Source organism: Lissotriton helveticus, chromosome 2_1 (genome assembly GCF_964261635.1).
Source record: "Lissotriton helveticus chromosome 2_1, aLisHel1.1, whole genome shotgun sequence".
NCBI classification, from domain to species: Eukaryota; Metazoa; Chordata; class Amphibia; order Caudata; family Salamandridae; genus Lissotriton; species Lissotriton helveticus.
In genome coordinates this window covers 677,745,513-677,764,773 of record NC_136059.1, presented here as the reverse complement: position 1 = coordinate 677,764,773, position 19,261 = coordinate 677,745,513, and positions in this window count along the sequence as shown.

Genomic DNA, 19,261 nt, shown 5'->3' with positions numbered 1-19,261 from the left:
TTCCAAAATAGCGAATTTTAAGGAATAAATAGCGATTCTTTACCATTCCTAATTTGCGATGAGCAAATTGCTAATTGCAAATTACCCATTCATTTCCATGGAGCATGAGGCCCATAGGAATGAAGGTGCAATTTGCGATTAGCAATTAGCTCATCGCAAATTAGGAATTTTTCCAAAGGTGCAGGGGTGTCTCAAGAACACCCTGCTGCACCCCTGAAAACGAAATTTGTGGGCATATGGCGCACATAAATTTTAACAACATTCCTTTACCTCAAAAACGATTTTCAATTCATAATTTGAAAACACTGCCCACAGGGAAATTACTTAAAATGTCCTTAAGACACATGAAAGTGTTTTTTTATTGCCTTTCCAGCATGGTTGGGTCACTTTTAACATGGCTATGTAACACAAACATTTAAAATCTAAATTTCCCATGCACAGGTCGGAGCATATTTACAAGCAACTTGCGCCACAGAGAAAGGTCTTACATTAAAATGGGAAAAATAACATCAGGGACAGTCAATTGCCGTATAAAGAAGCATACACCATTATGTCCTTGTCATAAATTTAAAAACAATTCCTTTTCCCCAAAAACGATTTTCAAATCATAATTTCAAAACACTGCACATGGGAAAATTACTTAAAATGTCCTTAAGACACATAAAAGCGTTTTTTGATTGCCTTTGCAGCATGTTTGTATCACTTTTAACATGGCTATGTAACACAAACATTCAAAATCTAAATTTTCCATGCACATGTGGGATCATATTTACAAGCAATTTGCGCCACATAATTCATAATTTTCTCCTTAAAGCACACTATTCTCTATCTAAATTAAAGAAATATTTTCTCACCTTAGCAAATACTTTGAGTTTGAAAACAGTCTCAGAAACACACCAATTTGTCTTCAGCAGAGCAAAAGGTATGCACTCCAGAGTCTGCAGCTATCAAAAGCACAGAAATGCTGTAAATCTTCACACATATCTCTCATGTCACCCAATCAAAACTCTTCCCTCACTTTTTTTCAAATGAAAACCCTTCCCCCCTCTGCCATTTCATGCCTTTTCTGCATGGCAACCACCTCATTGGAAGACTTCTGGTGTTTGCAAGTTCACACAACTTTGTTGCAATTGAACTCTGAACTCTCAGTGCACCTGCATATCCAGTGCATTCTTTCATTTAATGATTTTTTATTGACCATTCAACATACATCTTTCAAAGAACACATCCGTGCACCCTAACTTTCTGTTTTCAGCAATCAAAATCCACCAATCACTGTTACTGCTTCATGAACACAGAAACTCCACAGTTTTTTTCATTTTAAACTCTCATTTTTTCAACTGCCATTTCATTGCCACACTTCATCTGACTGCAGGAGAACCTTCTCTCACCATGTTTTCTGTCTGGATTGTTGGACATAGTTATATTCACTGGGCTCAAAGGTACGTTGAAAACAGGAATTTACCTAACCTCAATTTACAAGATGTGGAAATTAAGTGGTTTGGCCACAGAGGATTAAAATGTCACCAATTGATACCATTGGTGAAAACCTTTATGCATTTGCCCAAACCTGACCTGTTAATTGTGCACTGTGGAGGTAATGACTTGGGCACTTTGACTGGGGTAGGTCTGGAAATGCTTTTAAAGGACACCTTTGAGCAATTGATGGCACTTTTTCCTCAGACTGCCTTGGTATATTCAAATATATGCCAAAGACAGAAATGGAGGTGGTCAAACCAATTTTGTCCACAAATTGAGAAGTCGAGGAAGCATGTAAACAAATCTGTTTCAGCTTACATGAGAGACCATGGAATGGGCTCCCTGTACAACAATAACTTGCGTTACTACATGCAAGATATCTACAGAGGAGATGGAGTTCACTTCTCAGATGAGGGCAACAGAGTTTTCACTCTGAATTTAAGAATGTGCATTGGTACCTACTTATAAGTACCTAAATGTACCATAAACCCAAAAGCTCTTCTCAGAGCTACCCTACATCTAATCACTCACAATTATTATTTTACTCTAACATTTTTCACTAATTTTCAACAAAGTACGCTCCCCGGGGCGCTACCCGGTACGCGAACCGGGAGCTAACCTCGCGAATTTTTTTTAAAAAATGTTTTTTTTTCGCACATATAAGCCTCCTCAGCCACCCTCACAAAACCTAGGGTGTCAAGATAAGTCTACCGTGCCCCCTTCTACCCATTCTGAACATTATTTGCCCTCCATTTTGTATCTTAATTCGACCGAAACACAAAATGGTGGACTCCCGTAACGCTTAAGGTTCGCGTACCGGGGCGCTCACCGCTTCGCGTACCGGGTCGCTCCCTGGGAAGCGCACCATCAAAAAAGGTGGGAAAGTAGTTCACAGAAAAGCCACTGGAGACAATTTCACCAAATATAGATTAGCTCATACTACATACCAATCCCTACCATTTTCACAAATTTGATTGGAATTCCATTTAGTCATTTAGCCTGTAGACCTCTCTAAATACCCTGAGGTAAATTACTTCACAAAACACATCTGAAGTGTTGGAATTGGCAACCAATGAAAATGTTACTTTCATTTTCTACTTTTTTTACCTGACATTTCATTGGTTATATACCTGAATATATATAAAGGAAGAGAAGAAAACACAGCCATTTTGACTACTACTTCTTGCTGTACATTTCAATAGTATTTTCACTAATTCCTTCAACTTCTTTCTAAAGGTAAGTTTTTATTTTTAAAACTGAAGTATATTGTGCACTATAAGTTAATATGGTAAACTTTTTCTGATAGATATATACTATCCCTCTGTAGTAGTTATAGATTTAGAGAGACTTCTCTGTTATAGTTATGGATGGAGTTAGGCTTCTCTTGTATAATTATGAATTTACTTACGTTAAATCACATACACTTTTTTAAATTCCTACTTCCACTCTGATACTATACACTGCCCAAAGATAAATTCACTGATAAAAAATGCCTATCTAAAATTATTCCCAACATTGCCCTATCTCTACTAATATATATTTTTTTAATCCAAATTTCAGGCAAAATGGAAGGCGAAAACCAAGTTTCTTTTGAAATGGACCTGCAAGAGAGCAGCCAAGAATTGATTGATACAATTGATCAAATTGACATTGAATTTTTCGATGAAACTTGGGACAATGAACTACTGCAATGTGTACAAGCAGTAGATAACCTCCTTGCAAATGAGGACATTTTACACCCTCAGAGACTACAATGTATATTCCATGATAATTATGAAATTTCTGACAATGAAATGTTAGAAAGTTTAATAAATTATGAAACACAATCACAATAAAAAAAATGCTTAAAAAATAAAGAAAATAAAAAATAATCAACAAAACCAACAATCAATTAACATACTGCATTTGAAAAGTCTCTCATTCTTTTTTCATTGTAGTACGCTGCCCAGAACGCTTCCCGGTTCGCGTACCGGGCGCTACCCACGCAAAAAAAACATTTTTTTTTTTATTTTTTTTGCCCCGCGGGGCCCTTTTAAAGCCTCCACATTAAACCTAGGGGGTCAGGGAGGATCTACTATGCCCCCTTATGGTCATTTCCCCCTTTGTTTTGGCCTCCTGTTGTCTCTCAATCCTACCGAGAGACAAGATGGCGGCCGCTACGGACTGTTTAGAATGTTGACAGACACCGGAGAGCCAATCAGCTTCACTACGCGAAGTTCCGGTACGCGCCCCGGTCCGCGAACCGGGGCGCGGACCGGAGCGCGCTTACAGATATATATCTTTTTTTAAACGTTAATTTCTCAAAATCCACTGGAGCACATATATTGAGACCTACAAAAGGCAAATCGGGCTACCAGTCCCTACAATTTTGCCAAGTTTCGTGCAAATCCATTCAGCCGTTCGGGCTAAAAGTGAGGCCAACCGCCCTATGGAAAACTCAATGTTAAAAACACGTTTTGGGACCCCCCTTTTTTCTCGGCCCCCCCTTGACGAACCCCCCCCAAATTTTCAAGGGCTGCTCAGAAACAAAATGTTCCATTTTCCAGAAAATTTCAGCCAATTCCGTCCACAAACACCAAAGTTATTAGACATAGAATTTTCAAAAATCCCATAGGGAAAAAATCCTAACTATATATACCTACTGGCGACCGCCAGTAGGTAATATATATATATATATATATAAATATATATATATATATATATATATATATATATAATGTGATCAAGGCCGCATGTCTGGCGGCCGAAATGCGTCACTTGGACATCTGATGCTTTAATTAAACACCCTTAAGCACTAAGTCTTGCCTGTGGAGTCTGTTTCCTGGTTCGGCGCCGCTGTGAAGGTTGGTCGCACTGCTGGGACTTTCGTGTATCATATATATATATATATATATATATTTGCTGAAAAAACCATAGGTTTCACACATGGTATAGTTAGATGGACATTTCACTCATACAAAACCTTTGAAATTCCCCCGTTATAGTTAGTTCAGCTAATTATAACTCCCGTGATCGCAATGCACTGCTGATGACGTCACATATTACATCACACATGACATGGTCAGTGACATCACTCATGACATCTCAAATGACATCACTGATGACATCACTGAGGACATCATCCTGTGAATGTGTGTCTTTCTGAAAAATAAATATTTTTTATATGTGTATATCTAAACGTCGATGGAAGAATAAATGGGTAAATAAGTGTCTACATGGTTGTTTTTTTTAAAAAAATGATTGGTTAACTGACTTATTAAGTGTATCTTAGTGAATACATGTATTAGCGAGTTTAAATTTTTGAATATATGTATCTGTGTCTCACTTTGTGTATAAGTGGCTGCATGTGTTGGTGAGTAGCTACATGAGTGTGTATATGGGTTATAAGTTGTTTTTTTGAGTATCAGTATGAGTGTCTGTATGGTTCGATGGGGGATATTACTTGCATGCACAGATGCATGAATGAGTGACTCACTGTTTGTATGTGTTTTCAAGACAGCATGTGTGCAAGACTGTATGGGTGGATGAATGTATGTATGGGTGGGTTAGTGAGTGAATGATTGTCTCAATAGTGTATTCATGTGTAACTACATATGTTTTAAATTAGTATATGTGAGTATTGATGTTTATAATTGAGTATATGTGAGAGTGAGAATTTGGAAGAGTACCTGTATAAATAAGTATGTGTTTTAATAATTGATTGTATTAAGAGAGTAAATATGTGTATGTCTCTCTAGAAGTAAATGTAGTGGTGTGTATACAGCAGTAAAATCAAGTAAATGGATTTTTGATAGTTTATTTGCATGTGTGAATATGTGTGTGAGTAACTATATGGATGAGTATTAGTGTGTAACAGGATGTATAGGTTTATGAGTACATTTGATGAGTGAGTACATGTATGAGTGACTATATAGGACTGTTGTTAAATGAGTGGATGTGTATGTAGATGTTGCAATTACCTAATAGGTTGTTGTAATTGGTATTGGTATCTCCATTTTTATGAAAATTGGAGTTTCCATTTTTGAATGTGTGTATCAAAGGTTATATTAGGGTGAGAGAAGGTCTTCCACTCTTTCAGAAGGATGATGTCATCAGTGATGTCATTTGAGATGTCATCAGTGATGTTATGAGTGATTTCACTGACCATGTCATGAATGATGTAATATGTGATGTCATCAGCAGTGCATTGCGGTCGCGGGAGTTATAGTTAGCTGAACTAACTATAACGGGGGAATTTCAAAGGTTTTGTATGAGTGAAATGTCCATCTAACTATAACATGTGTGAAACCTATGGTTTTTTCAGTGAATTTCTAAGGTTTTTTAAATGTTAATTCCTAACTATAATGTGTGTGAAACCTATGGTTTTTTTCATTGAATTTCAAAGGTTTTTTCAAAGCGAATTCCTAACTATAACGTGTGTCAAACCTATGTTTTTTTCAGTGAATTTCAAAGGTTTTTTTCAAAGCTAATTCCTAACTATAACGTGTGTTAAACTCATGTTTTTTTCAGTGAATTTCAAAGGTTTTTTAAATGCTAATTTCTAACTATGATGTGTGTGAAACCTATGGTTTTTTCAGTGAATTGTCATGGTTTTTTAAATGTTAATTCTTAACCATGACGTGTGTGAAACCTATGGTTTTTTCAGTGAATTTCCAAGGTTTTTAAAATGCTAATTTCCGTATCAATTTTTATATTTTTTATATATTTATTTTTCCAAAAACTGCCTTTGTATATTGTAATACATTGACTGTATCCTGTAATGTGCAACAGCATAGCTAGTTTTTATGATTTGGATCAAGTTGAACAGTATAGTCTACATCTTCAATCAAAATATAAACAGTCAAGTTTGTCAATTATTTTTATTTTTTTTCCCAACGTGGGCGCAACGTGCGCGCCCCTTGCGATTTTTTTAAGGCCTTGGGGGTCAGAGAGTCTATACCCTACCCCCTTTTCACGTTCTCCACTTTTGTTTTAAAGTCACTTCTGCCTCGAGGGTGCGTGCAATGTGTGCGCACCTCGCGTTTAAAAAAAAAAAAGGGGGGGTTTTGCCCTTCGGGGTCCTTCAGAGACCCCCTGAGAAGGCCTAGAGGGTCAGGGAGTCTCTACCCCGCCCCCTTTTCATGTTCTCCACTTTTATTTTTGACTCACTTCAGCCTCGAGGGTGCGTGCAAAAAATCGGGTAAAACGTCATTCATATGCGACGGTCGCGCAGCGTGCGCACATGTGTGCGCGCACGTTGCTTACACGTAAAGTCATGTAACTTGAAAACAACACTTTTTATTGGTTTATAGTAGTTTCTTTTCCAGAATCTTGAAAAACCCCACCCACTTCCCTCACTATCGCTTTGACTTTCCTGAGAGAAGGATCTTTGAAGTTTTGTTCCTGGTTTTCACCTTGACAAATGGCAGAACAGCAGCCACAGGATTCTTCTGACTCAGATGTGGACTTGGTGGAAGATCAGCCCAAGAAGATTAAGGAGTCCTTCATCTGGAAATTCTTCACCTATCCAGAGGGGCAGAAGAAAGTGAACGCACCGAAGGTAACCTGCACTATCTGTGTAAGTGTGCTTTCGAGGGGAAACCCAAACAAAAAATATTCCTTCAGCATCCATACCATGATGCGGCATGTGACGAATGTGCATCCTCACAACTTTGCACGTGCTTCTACAAGAGCCCTCACTGCCGAACTTCCAGCTGCTGTCTCCAGCACCTCATCATCTGCAGCATCTCCATCGACATCAGGTTTAGATGTCCGGCCACTTTTGGCTAATTTACATATGAGATGCAACTTTTGCTACGAAATCCTCTGCTATGGAGAGCAGTGTGTGAACTTAATCGAAATGAAGATTAGGCAGCACCAATGCTCCCGCAAATAATTTTTATTTTTTATTTTGTTTGTTCCGGTTGAGCAGTTTTTCGTTTCCTGTTTATTTTTTTCTTACAAAAAAAATATAAAACTGTTCAAAAAAAAATTTAAACAAAAAGACAATAAAACAGTTCTTTTTAGAACTAACTTCACTTCTCCAAGAAGAGCTGTATTTCTTATATACTGTGTCATACTTTTTTTGAATGAATTTGTAGTGTATAAATGAATGACTGAAATGACTGAGTGAAGGGGAGGAAGGGACTGAGAGAATGAGTGAGGAAAGGGGAGTATGATGAGTGAGGAAAGGGGAGTCAAAGAGTGACTGAAACAAGAGGACTAAGGGTAGGGGATACAGGTAAGGGGAGTAAAAGAGTATGGGAATGGCAGTAAGGAAAGGAGAGTGAGGGAGGGGGAGTGAGAAAAGGGGAGCAGGGCATGGAGACAGGGAAGGGGAGTAAGAGACGGAGAGGGAGAAGTACAGCAAGGTAAAGGGAGTGAAAGTAATAGAACTGGAGTGATGGTGAGAGAAGGGGTATAAGGATGAGAAAAGGGGTTAGGGAAAGTGAGAGATGGGGCGTGAGGGAGAGAGAAGTGGAGTGAGGGGATGGAGGGAGTTAGGAAAGCAGAGTGAGAGAAGGGGAGTCAGGATTTCAATCAGGGGAATAAGGGAAAGGTATTGACGGATGGAGTGAGTGAAAGAGAGTGAGGGGGAGTGAGGGAATGGGAGCAGGAGAAAGGGAATGGGACAGATGCAGAGAGAGGAGAACATGAAGTGGGGGAAGAGGACTCAGATTGAGTGAAGGGCAGTGACAGTGAGACAAGGGATATAAGGGTGAGGGAAGGGGAGTGATGGAAAAAGAAGCATATTAAGAGAAAGGAAAAAGAAGTAAGTGAGAGAGAAGGATTTATGGAAAAAGAGCGGAAAGAAAAGAAAGAGTGGTGGAGAGAGAGGGAGACAGAGAGAGAGACAAACAGAGGGAGAGTGAGGAAGTGTGAAGGAGTAAATCAGTTATAGAGACTGAGACAGATTAAGAGACTTAGAGACGGATGGAGGAAAGGGGCGTGAGGGAGAGAATAAAGGAAGGGGAGTGAGCAAAAGGGAGTGAGGGAGTGAGAGAAGTGGAGTGAGTGAAGGTGAGTGAGAGATGATGTGAAGGAAAGAGAGTAAGGGGGAGTGAGAAGAGACTGAGGGATAGAGCAAGACAAAGGTAGTGATGGAGGAAGATAGGAAAGAGTAGTAAGGGACAGAGAGGGGAAAGAGGTACTTGGATAACGTGAGTGAGGGTGAAGAAAGAGTACTGATAGTGAGAGAAGGACTGTCAAGGTGAATGAAGTGGAGTAATGAGAATGAGGAAAGGTGAGTAAGATGAGTAAAGGAAGGGTAGTAAGAGAGAGATTAAAGAATGGGAAAGAGAGAAAGAGAAGTAAGAGAGTGATGAAAAAGTATTTTTTGTTTGTTATACTTACCTTATATATAATGACAAGTTAATAGTACATTTTTGTTATAAATATAGTATCTGTGGAAGACAAGAAAAATTGAGTTATAATATATATTTCATAATACAAAAGGAAGTAGGAGTGAAGGAAACAGAAAGGGAAAGAAAGGAAGGGTGAGGGAGAGAGGGAGAGAGTGAGGGAGAAAGGGAGGGAAAGTGAGTAACTGACAGGGAGTGAAGTGGTTAAACGGAGTGAGACAGAGGGAGAGAGGGAGAGAGAAATGGAGTGAAGGGGGGTGAGAGACTAAAGGAATGAGAGTTACCAAAAGGGAATGAGAAAAGGGGAATAAGGGAAGGGTATTGAAGGATGGAGTGAGCGAAAGAGAGTGAGGGGAAGTTAGGGAATGGGAGCAGAAGAAAGGGAATGGGAGTGATGCAGAGAGAGGGGAACATGAAGTGGGGGAAGAGGACTGAGATTGAGTGAAGGGCAGTGACAGTGAGGGAAGGGATATAAGGATGAGGGAAGGGGAGTGTTGTAAAAAGAAGCATATTAAGAGAAAGGAAAAAGGAGTAAGTGAGAGAGAAGGATTTATAGAAAGAGAGAGGAATGAAAAGGAAGAGTGGTGGAGAGAGAGGGAGACAGTGAGAGAGACAAACAGAGGGAGAGTGAGGAACTGCGAAGGAGTAAATCAGTTATAGTGACTGAGACAGAGGAAGAGACTTAGAGACGGATGGAGGAAAGGGGAGTGAGGGAGAGAATAAAGGAAGGGGAGTGAGCGAAAGGGAGTAAGGGAGTGAGAGAAGTGGAGTGAGTGAATGTGAGTGAGAGATGATGTGTAGGAAAGAGAGTAAGGGGGAGTGAGAAGAGACTGAAGGATAGAGCAAGACAAAGGAAGTGATGGAGGAAGATAGGAAAGAGAAGTGAGGGACAGAGAGGGGAAAGAGGTAGTTGGATAACATGAGTGAGGGTGTAGAAAGAGTACTGATAGTGAGAGAAGGACTGTAAAGGTGAATGAAGTGGGGTAATGAGAATGAGGAAAGGTGAGTAAGATGAGTAAAGGAAGGGTAGTAAGAGAGAGATTAAAGAATGGGAAAGAGAGAAAGAGAAGTAAGAGAGTGATGAAAAAGTATTTTTTTTGTTATACTTACCTTATAAATAATGACAAGTTAATAGTTCATTTTTTTATAAATATAGTATCTGCGGAAGACAAGAAAAAATTGAGTTATATTATATATTTCATATTACAAAAGGAAGTAGGAGTGACGGGAACAGAAAGGGAAAGAAAGGAAGGGTGAGGAATAGAAAGAGAGGGAGAGAGAAAGAGAGGGAGAGTGAGTAACTGACAGGGAGTGAAGTGGTTAGACTGAGTGAGACAGAGGGAGAGAGAAATGGAGTGAAGGGGAATGAGAGACTAAAGGAATGAGAGTTACCAAAAGGGAATAAGAAAAGGGGAATAAGGGAAGGGTATTGACGGATGGAGTGAGCAAAAGAGAGTGAGGGGGAGTGAGGGAATGGAAGCAGGAGAAAGGGAATGGGAGTGATGCAGAGAGAGGAGAACATGAAGTGGGAGAAGAGGACTGAGATTGAGTGAAGGGCAGTGACAGTGAGGGAAGGGATATAAGAATGAGGGAAGGGGAGTGTTGGAAAAAGAAGCATATTAAGAGAAAGGAAAAAGGAGTAAGTGAGAGAGAAGGATTTATAGAAAGAAAGAGGAAAGAATAGGAAGAGTAGTGGAGAGAGAGGGAGACAGTGAGAGAGACAAACAGAGGGAGAGTTAGGAAGTGTGAAGGAGTAAATCAGTTATAGTGACTGAGACAGAGGAAGAGACCTAGAGACGGATGGAGGAAAGAGAGTGAGGGAGAGAAAAAAGGAACGGGAGTGAGCGAAAGGGAGTGAGAGAAGTGGAGTGAGTGAAGGTGAGTGAGAGATGATGTGAAAGAAAGAGAGTAAGGGGGAGTGAGAAGAGACTGAGGGATAGAGCAAGACAAAGGTAGTGATGGAGGAAGATAGGAAAGAGAAGTGAGGGAAAGAGATGGGAGAGAGGTAGTCGGATAACGTGAGTGAGGGTGAAGAAAAAGTACTGATAGTGAGAGAAGGACTGTAAAGGTGGATGAAGTGGAGTAATGAGAATGGGGAAAGGTGAGTAAGATGAGTAAAGGAAGGGTAGTAAGAGAGAGATTAAAGAATGGGAAAGAGAGAAAGAGAAATAAGAGAGTGATGAAAAAGTATTGTTTATTTGTTTTACTTACCTTATAAATAATGACAAGTTAATAGTACATTTTTTTATAAATATAGAATCTGTGGAAGACAAGAAAAAACTGAGTTATAATATATATTTCATAATACAAAAGAAAGTAGGAGTGAAGGAAACAGAAAGGGAAAGAAAGGAAGGGTGAGGGAGAGAGAGAGAGGGAGAGAGTGAGAGAGAGCGAATAACTGACAGGGAGTGAGTGAGGGGGAGTTAGGGAATGGGAGCAGGAGAAAGGGAATGGGAGTGATGCAGAGAGAGGAGAACATGAAGTGGGGTAAGAGGACTGAGATTGAGTGAAGGGCAGTGACATTGAGGGAAGGGATATAAGGATGAGGGAAGGGGAGTGTTGGAAAAAGAAGCATATTAATAGAAAGGAAAAAGGAGTAAGTGAGAGAGAAGGATTTATAGAAAGAAAATGGAAACAAAAGGAAGACTGGTGGAGAGAGAGGGAGATAGTGAGAGAGACAAACAGAGGGAGAGTGAGGTCTGTGAGGGAGTAAGTCAGTTATAGTGACTGAGACAGAGGAAGAGACTTAGAGACGGATGGAAGAAAGGAGAGTGAGGAAGGGAATAAAGGAAGGGGAATGAGTGAAATTGAGTAATGGAGTGAGATAAGTGGAGTGACTGAAAGTGAGTGAGGGATGGTGTGAATGAAAGAAGTAAGGGGGGAGAGAGAAAAGAGTGAGGGATAAAGCAAAAGAAGAGTAGTGATGGAGGAAGAAAGAAAAGAGAAGCGAGGGTCACAGAGAGAAAGGAGGGAGCAGGAGAAGGTAAGTGAGGGTAAGGGAAAGGGTACTGATGGTGAGAGAAGGAGTGTAAAGGTGAATTAAGGGGAGTAAAGAGAGTGAGGGAAGGAGACTAACATGAGCAAAGGAAGTGGAGTATAGTGAAAAAGGTTAAGAGATGTAAGAGAGTGATGAGAAAGTATTTTTTGTTTCTCATACTCACCTTCTAAGTAATGAAAAGTTAATAATCTATTTTTAATAAATATAGTATCTGTGGAAGAAAAGAAAAAAATGAGTTATAATATATATTTCACAATACAAAATAATATGTACAATATGTTTTGTATTTTATTTTGCTGTTCTCAGAATAAATTGAATTTCAATGAAAACAGTAAGTTAAATAATTCTCATCATATAACAGCGGGTAAAAAAAACCCATTCAACATTTTCATTAAGAATGTAACAATTAGAAAAAAACCTATCTTAAATGTCTTTTTCGAACAGCAATTTTTTACGTAAGTAAGGGATATTACCAACAATCACAAAGTAACAAAACATTATTACTTCTTTCTTATACACTTTAAATATAGTAATGTACAAACATATGCTAACAACATTTACCCGAAATAGTCATTTTTTGTTTCACATATCATTCCTCATGGCCAAATAGTATGTGTGAAATCCTTAGTTTGGAAGTTACTTAATAGTACTCTTAAGCGTCCGTTTCCCAACCTTCTAAATCAAAAGCACCAACATCTTTTGGACCATTTAACAATGGTTATACCTCCACCCGATGCTATTTATCATGTACATAGAACTTTAAACAACTATCATGCTATCATAACCTCAACATTATCTGGTATGCCGATCACTCTCTGCTCATCCTTTTCTTACCAAGGAGCTGTATACCATTAAAAGAAACCTCTACAAGGGAATGAAAAATGTCAGCAACATCTCTAACAAATACAACAAATCTAAAACACCTCTGCCTCACTGATGATCAACATCTCCTGTGATAGCCACATCACCCACTATCTGATGCACTTACACTACCTCTACGTCAACAATAAGAATTTTTTTAACCTCATCACCCTCACTCTCAAAGTACTTTTCAACACCAGACTACCCTTTCTTAACAGCAGTAATTTTCCCAGGCCAATTATTTTTCCTAAAATTTGGGTTGTAAAAACACTAAGGGCCTGATTACGATTGCGGTTTTCCTGCATCCTCCGGGCCGGCGGAAGCCACCGCCGGCCCGGAGGCGCCATGTAAAGGCATACGGATTTGTGTTTGGGGGCCCTGTTGCGGGCCCCCAGGGGTGAAGGGGGGGTTAGGGGGTGCACATGGGGGGTACATATGGTACCCCCCTGCATTTGCCTGCACAAAGCAGCAGGCACCGCGAGGTGCCTGCCGCTTTGTGCATGCAAATGCACAACATACATTTTTATCATTGCGGCGGGTGCTGCTTCAAGCAGCACCCGCCGCAATGATAAAGATACAGGATGTGACCGCCAGGGTGGCGGTCACATCCTAATTAGCATGGAGGGACCGCCGCTGCCCCTGCGGACGGTCAATCCTTCTCTATGGTGGCGGACGGACTCAGGTCCGTCCGCCATCATAATCGGCCTTTAAGTAATAATTTGGTAAGTCATAAGGCAATAGTTGTCTAAAAATCAATTGAGCATCATTACAATGAGTCCAGCCTTTCGTACATTTTAAATAAGCTGTGTAATGTCCTGATGTTGTAGAAGGACCATCATGGAAAATAATTGCTACAGTTACAAAAGTTTTTCCTGATATTGATAGTTGAGAAGCCACAATATTTTGTATTAAAGTTGTCAGTTTTCTTCCATCAGGTCTGCATCGTTGCAGCATTAAAATTACATACTGTCCAAATCTTTGTATAAATAATGTTGATAACATTTGAGAGTTACATTGGGTACAGACCATGTTTTGATTTGCTTCTCTAACTAGATTATTAAAAGACACTGATTTGCAGTCTGGTAGAGTCAAATACATAAATCTTGCAGTGTCTATTTCAGTACTACTTGAAAACGAACAATTGTCACAGTCAAGATGCAATTTATAAGAAAGGCCAAAAAGATTTTCAATTTCTATACCTTCATCTTGCAATACAACAAGCATATACATTAGAAATTCCTGACAATCTTGCTGAATATTCTGTGAAAATTGATTTAAACCAGAACATATGTCTAAAACATTTCGAATATCAGAAACACTTTCTATTTTAGTTTTATCACTACTACATTTCTCAAACACAGAATTCAACAAACAACAAAATCTTTTGTCCCGATTTTCACCAATTTGTTGTAGTAAAGTTTCAAGAAAAAAAACATTAACCATTACATTAGCATAGCAGTTGACACCAGAACTGTTTTCAAACTGAAAACCAACAACCTCTTCAACAGAATCCTTTTTCTTTTTGCTTACTATCACTGATTCATCTAGTTTTTTTCTTTTCTCTGCAACCTCACTACAATTTTTCGCATAATTTCTTTTTCGACTTACCACACGCTTTTCAAATACTGGATATTGAGGTAAATTGGGAGCATGTTCTCTTCTTAACCTATTATACTCTCTTACACAATTTACATCTGCACTAATCTTTGTGTCATCAAAATCAATCAGGTATAATCCAGATAAAGTTCTGACTCGAGATAAAGCAACATATGCCATACCCTCTTTAAACACAGTACTTCCAATATTCACCAAAGCACTATCTACACTTAAATCTTGAGATTTATGAATAGTTACCGCATATGCCAAACGAACGGGAAACTGTTTTCGGCGGACATATAAATCTTTTACAAGCAAAAATCGAGCTGAACAACGACTCAATTGTTGTACTTCTTCAATTTCATCAAATTTTCTACACTTGCAAGCAAGATGGCCACGTGAGCTCCAGGCTCCGCCGACGTCCGTTTTTAGTCGGATTATCCTGGCACATATCCTGATTTTACGCCCGACCTCCGTGTGGATGAATAGTTGCAGAGCTTGAAGCTGCAATCCCGAGAATTTTATCGGCCTGATTGACGGAGTTATATCGTGGTCTAATTCCCGGCCTAGTCCAGCTTGGGAGCCGGGGCCTCCAGTACTGGCCCTGCCGGGTTTCAGTTGAACAACATCGGCCGTGAGACTCGACTTGGGTCTGGTCCCCCAAAGTGAAGGTTATCCTTGTCCGATAATGATGGCGGTTGGTTGGTCTGACTAACATCGTACGAGTGGCGACTGGATACGTTGGAGGCTGTGGGCGGAGGTCCCCGTCCCGGAGTCCCGGTTTGCCGTCCCCCGGGATTCGGTGGATTGGGGTCCACGCTTGCGGTAACGGAGTACGAATTGCTGCAATTTCATTGTTAAGTCGCCCTCCGCAACTGTCCGCTCCGCTTTCACTTGTTCCACCGGAGATACCCGGGTCTTCGGGGAAGAGACCATGTTTGTAGCTGAAGGTGCAGAGACAGGCCAGACGGAGTATGAGCCATCGCTGAAGACCGTACTGGCCGCCATCTGCGCACTACACTCGCATGTGGACGCCATTATCTGCAAAATGATCACTGGCGCAGCTGAAATGGGGTGAGTGGGACCGGACTCAGATTCATTGCATGGCCCAGCACGAGCTACGTTTTCCATGGTGTACATTGAGACGGAGGATGGAGGCTCCGAGCAGAAGGACACATTGACGCCCGTGGTCAGTGCGCGTCCACACACTTGCGAACTTGGAACTTCGAATCGATCGCTACAACCGATACTGCTGTCGTCAGAAGTGGAACCGCCTGTTTCCCCATACCCGGGAACCTTGAGAAGCGACCTGCGGTTTGCACCTTTGTCTTTTTCCCCCGAACATTCGTACTAAGTCCGTGGAGGAAATATCATCGTGAACTGGAGTCGGTGAGGGAGAATATGAGTGTGGTTGGGGTTCTCGGGGACCTACTATTTTTGATTTATTCCAGACTGAACTTTTTTGAACTCTTTTCAAAACTTGGTTCTCCTGAGAATGCGGTGGTTCTACCAGACGGAGTTCGCAAGGAAGATCGTAAGGGCCAAGGATGAGATCGACTGTTCCGACCTGACATTAAGACTTCAATGGACACGGGATTTGCTACCATACTGCTTGTGGGAGGTTGGGCGCTGCCTGTAACTTCCCCTATTCGTTTTGCCTGTGTATCCTTAAGAATTTTTTGACTGTACTGTAGGGGTTGTTTCCTTATGACGGGGGGGAGGGGAGTCCGGGAGCCTGTATGACAATTTACTCCTCCATTTTATTACTCTTAGTGTTAGTTAGTTGGGGCGACAGGCACACTGCTAGTTGGGGTTAGGCGATAGCCATATGCAGGGGTGCAGGGTGGGGGAAGGGGTTTATTGTGATGTTTTGTTTTTGTTTTATGTCTTTGAATCCTGTTCAAAGTCCTGACAATGGGTGCCTTCCTAAATGGTTATCCTGCTCGGTGGACGGATGGGCCCTGGGGGTCGTAGTGTTTTTCTTACAATTCATGGCCTTTTAATTGCTGCGAGCTGGGTGCGGTCGTTGCTTGATCCACTGCTCTTCTTACTAACTTCCCCTGTCACTCGAAAGTGCCTCCAACATGATAATCCTGGTAACTATGGGTGGTAGACTTTAGAATAATGTCGAATGACCGGACTTAAACTTATTGCATTTTATACGACCGCACTCCAATATTATTTTATGCTTTGGCCTATGCCTTGGGGATTATCCGTCTATTTCTCGCCAAATGTATGTATATCTGTAGTTCGTTCCGTTAAGTAACACGCCTGTTGGTGATTTTTCCTGTGTTCTTAGTTAATAAAAAGAAATATAAAAGAATATTTAATTTTCAAAAATTCAATGTCATCTCTATTTGGGTAATTCACAAAATCATCAATATTACCCATTGCTCCATTTACTAAACCTCTTTCCACATGTAAATTACGTCGTAAAATTATTCGACAATTTATACATGCATATAGATTCTTTTCTAAACCAGCAGTTTTAGATAATGATTTTTCTAAAGAATCCAATTTTAACTTCAACTTTTCTGACAAAATAATAGTAGCTCCTTCATGCTCTTTTCTATCAATAGCTTCCAGTTTTATAATTTCTTGATTTTCTAACTTTAGCATTTTTTCATTGAATATTAAACATTCTTGCAAAGTTGGCATCAAGCATATCACTGATTTCTTTTCTGCAATTTTTCTATATATATTCTCTGGAAGAATATTTTCGTATGGAAACAAATTTGTAAGTAATCGTGCCTGTAAAGCTTCTTTGCCGTGTTCACTCACTTTTCCAATTCTTATATCTTCAAGAATACTTTTATAATCAGCGTCCTTTGCCTGTCGCATATTTGTAATGAGTTCTGATTATTCGAAATATGACCAAATATTAACAACCCAATGCTTCCCAGGCACTTTCTGGTGTCTTCATGTGTAACTGTTTTAAATACTGGCTGTCCTTTCACAGGAGTTAGTTGTAGTAGATCTCCAAAACCTATGATGTGTTTGCCTACAAATAACACATCATACTCTTTTTTAAGGATTTGTTGCATTCTTAAATGCACCAAGGCAAGCATTAAATTTGATACCATGCTTACCTCAGCAATAATGAAAGTTTCATTTTGTTCAAGATTCCTAGAAACTTCACAACAAGCTTCTCCAGATAGATTGTGGTATTCTAATTTATTGTCATGCTCTACTGGCAGCATCAATAAACGATGTAAAGTAATCCCTTTAATGTTATGTGCTGCCAACCCAGTTGGAGCAGTAACAACACAAGAGAGTGACGACTCAGTTCTTTTCTGTAGATAAGTTGCAATTGCTTTAATTAGAAAACTTTTTCCAGTTCCTGCTTCTCCACTCACGTACAGTCGGACAGGTTTAAATGACATACATGAGCACTCTATTTTCTCGTGATACAAACCATGCTCAATCTGTTCTGTCACTTATTTGTATATTTGTTTTTGCTCAACATTTAGTTGTTTTTCCAATTCTTCTAAGTTTATTATATCCTCTTGAGCTTGTTGCATTGCTGTTTCCACCTCATCCATGGCAGTTGCTGCTTAATTTTGAATAATTGGTTCTCCTAGTGGATCCTGACTCAACGAAGGAGAACTTTGACTGTCTTGAGAACTGTCTCTAGCAATCTCTGCTGCAATTGTAGCTTCTTGCTGTATTTCGTCGTTCAACATTTTCAGATAATTAGTAAAAGCAGGACATTCTATAGTATTTTTAGTTGCGTTGAATGAATCTTCATAACTGTCAAAATCTCCAAGTAGTTCCAGTTCTGTTCGCCATGGCTTAAAGAGTTGCAAAAGAGCAAAATAGTAAAATTCCCTTTTGTCAGCAGTTTCGCAACTCAGTTTTCGGTGATTAATCAATGTCCTTTTCTTTGTTTCACTAAACATCCTTCAGATCCAATCACAGTATATACTCCTTTATTGATATCTTCTGTAATATTCTTCTCAAAAGTATAGCTTTGCAGTACTTCATAGAGACAAACGTTCTCAAGATGATTACTTCTATTTGGATAGTATGTATCCAACATATTTGTCTTCAAAATATCTGTACTGTCTGGTTCTCTCCCTGCTAAATACTCAATTTCTTGTACAGATTTCAAAACTCGGTTTCGTGTTCTTGCAAGACCTAAACTCATCCAAATGATTGTTCCAGATTTGAATTATAGACTTCCAGATGATAAACGATCTGAACATTCATATGCTCCAATTTCTCGATGAGACAACATCTTCAAACTGTAGCTGTACAATTTCTTACTTAGGCTCTTTTCATGAGAAATTTCTTCCCACATTTCCTTTAGTTCCGTCTTTTCAGATTTAGTAATGTAAGACATTACATATCGAGCCACAGCAATCAAGTTGTCTACAACATATTGAATATCCATGTTAGCATTCCACATGGACAAAATGACTGGGTTATAGTCATTTATGTATTTTGACTCTTCATTTCTTTTTAAGTTGAAGGTATTTTTCGGTGATTTTCTTGTGACAGTATGTCGCAAAGATGACATAAAATTGTTCACTCTTCCTTTTGATAATACTGGACGTGGAAATGCAAATCGACATTTTGTGTAGAACTTATCCTTAGGTTTGTACTTTCGACAACAGTATTTTCCACAACGATGGGTTTGAAACCGTAAAACTTGATGTCTTAAATTCTTTTCTACTGTACTTTTGGGTACAGCACATGTAGAATATTGTTCAATAAAACTCATCACTGTGTCATCTGAATCTGTTCCAAATTTGGGGGCATCTTTGATCCGTAGCAGCATATGTATGTGAGGAGCACCGCTTGCTTGATACTCCTTTCTCCAAAAGAAATCCAGAACCTCTCCAAGAGGAGGATTTTTTTTGTTTGTGATAAAAGACATCATAGCTTCAAATCTATGATTGAAATACCTGCAAACATTAACTGGATCCAAAGAGCACCGTTCTCCAGATGTCTTGTATTCTATATTTTCTATGTGAGCATTTGCCTC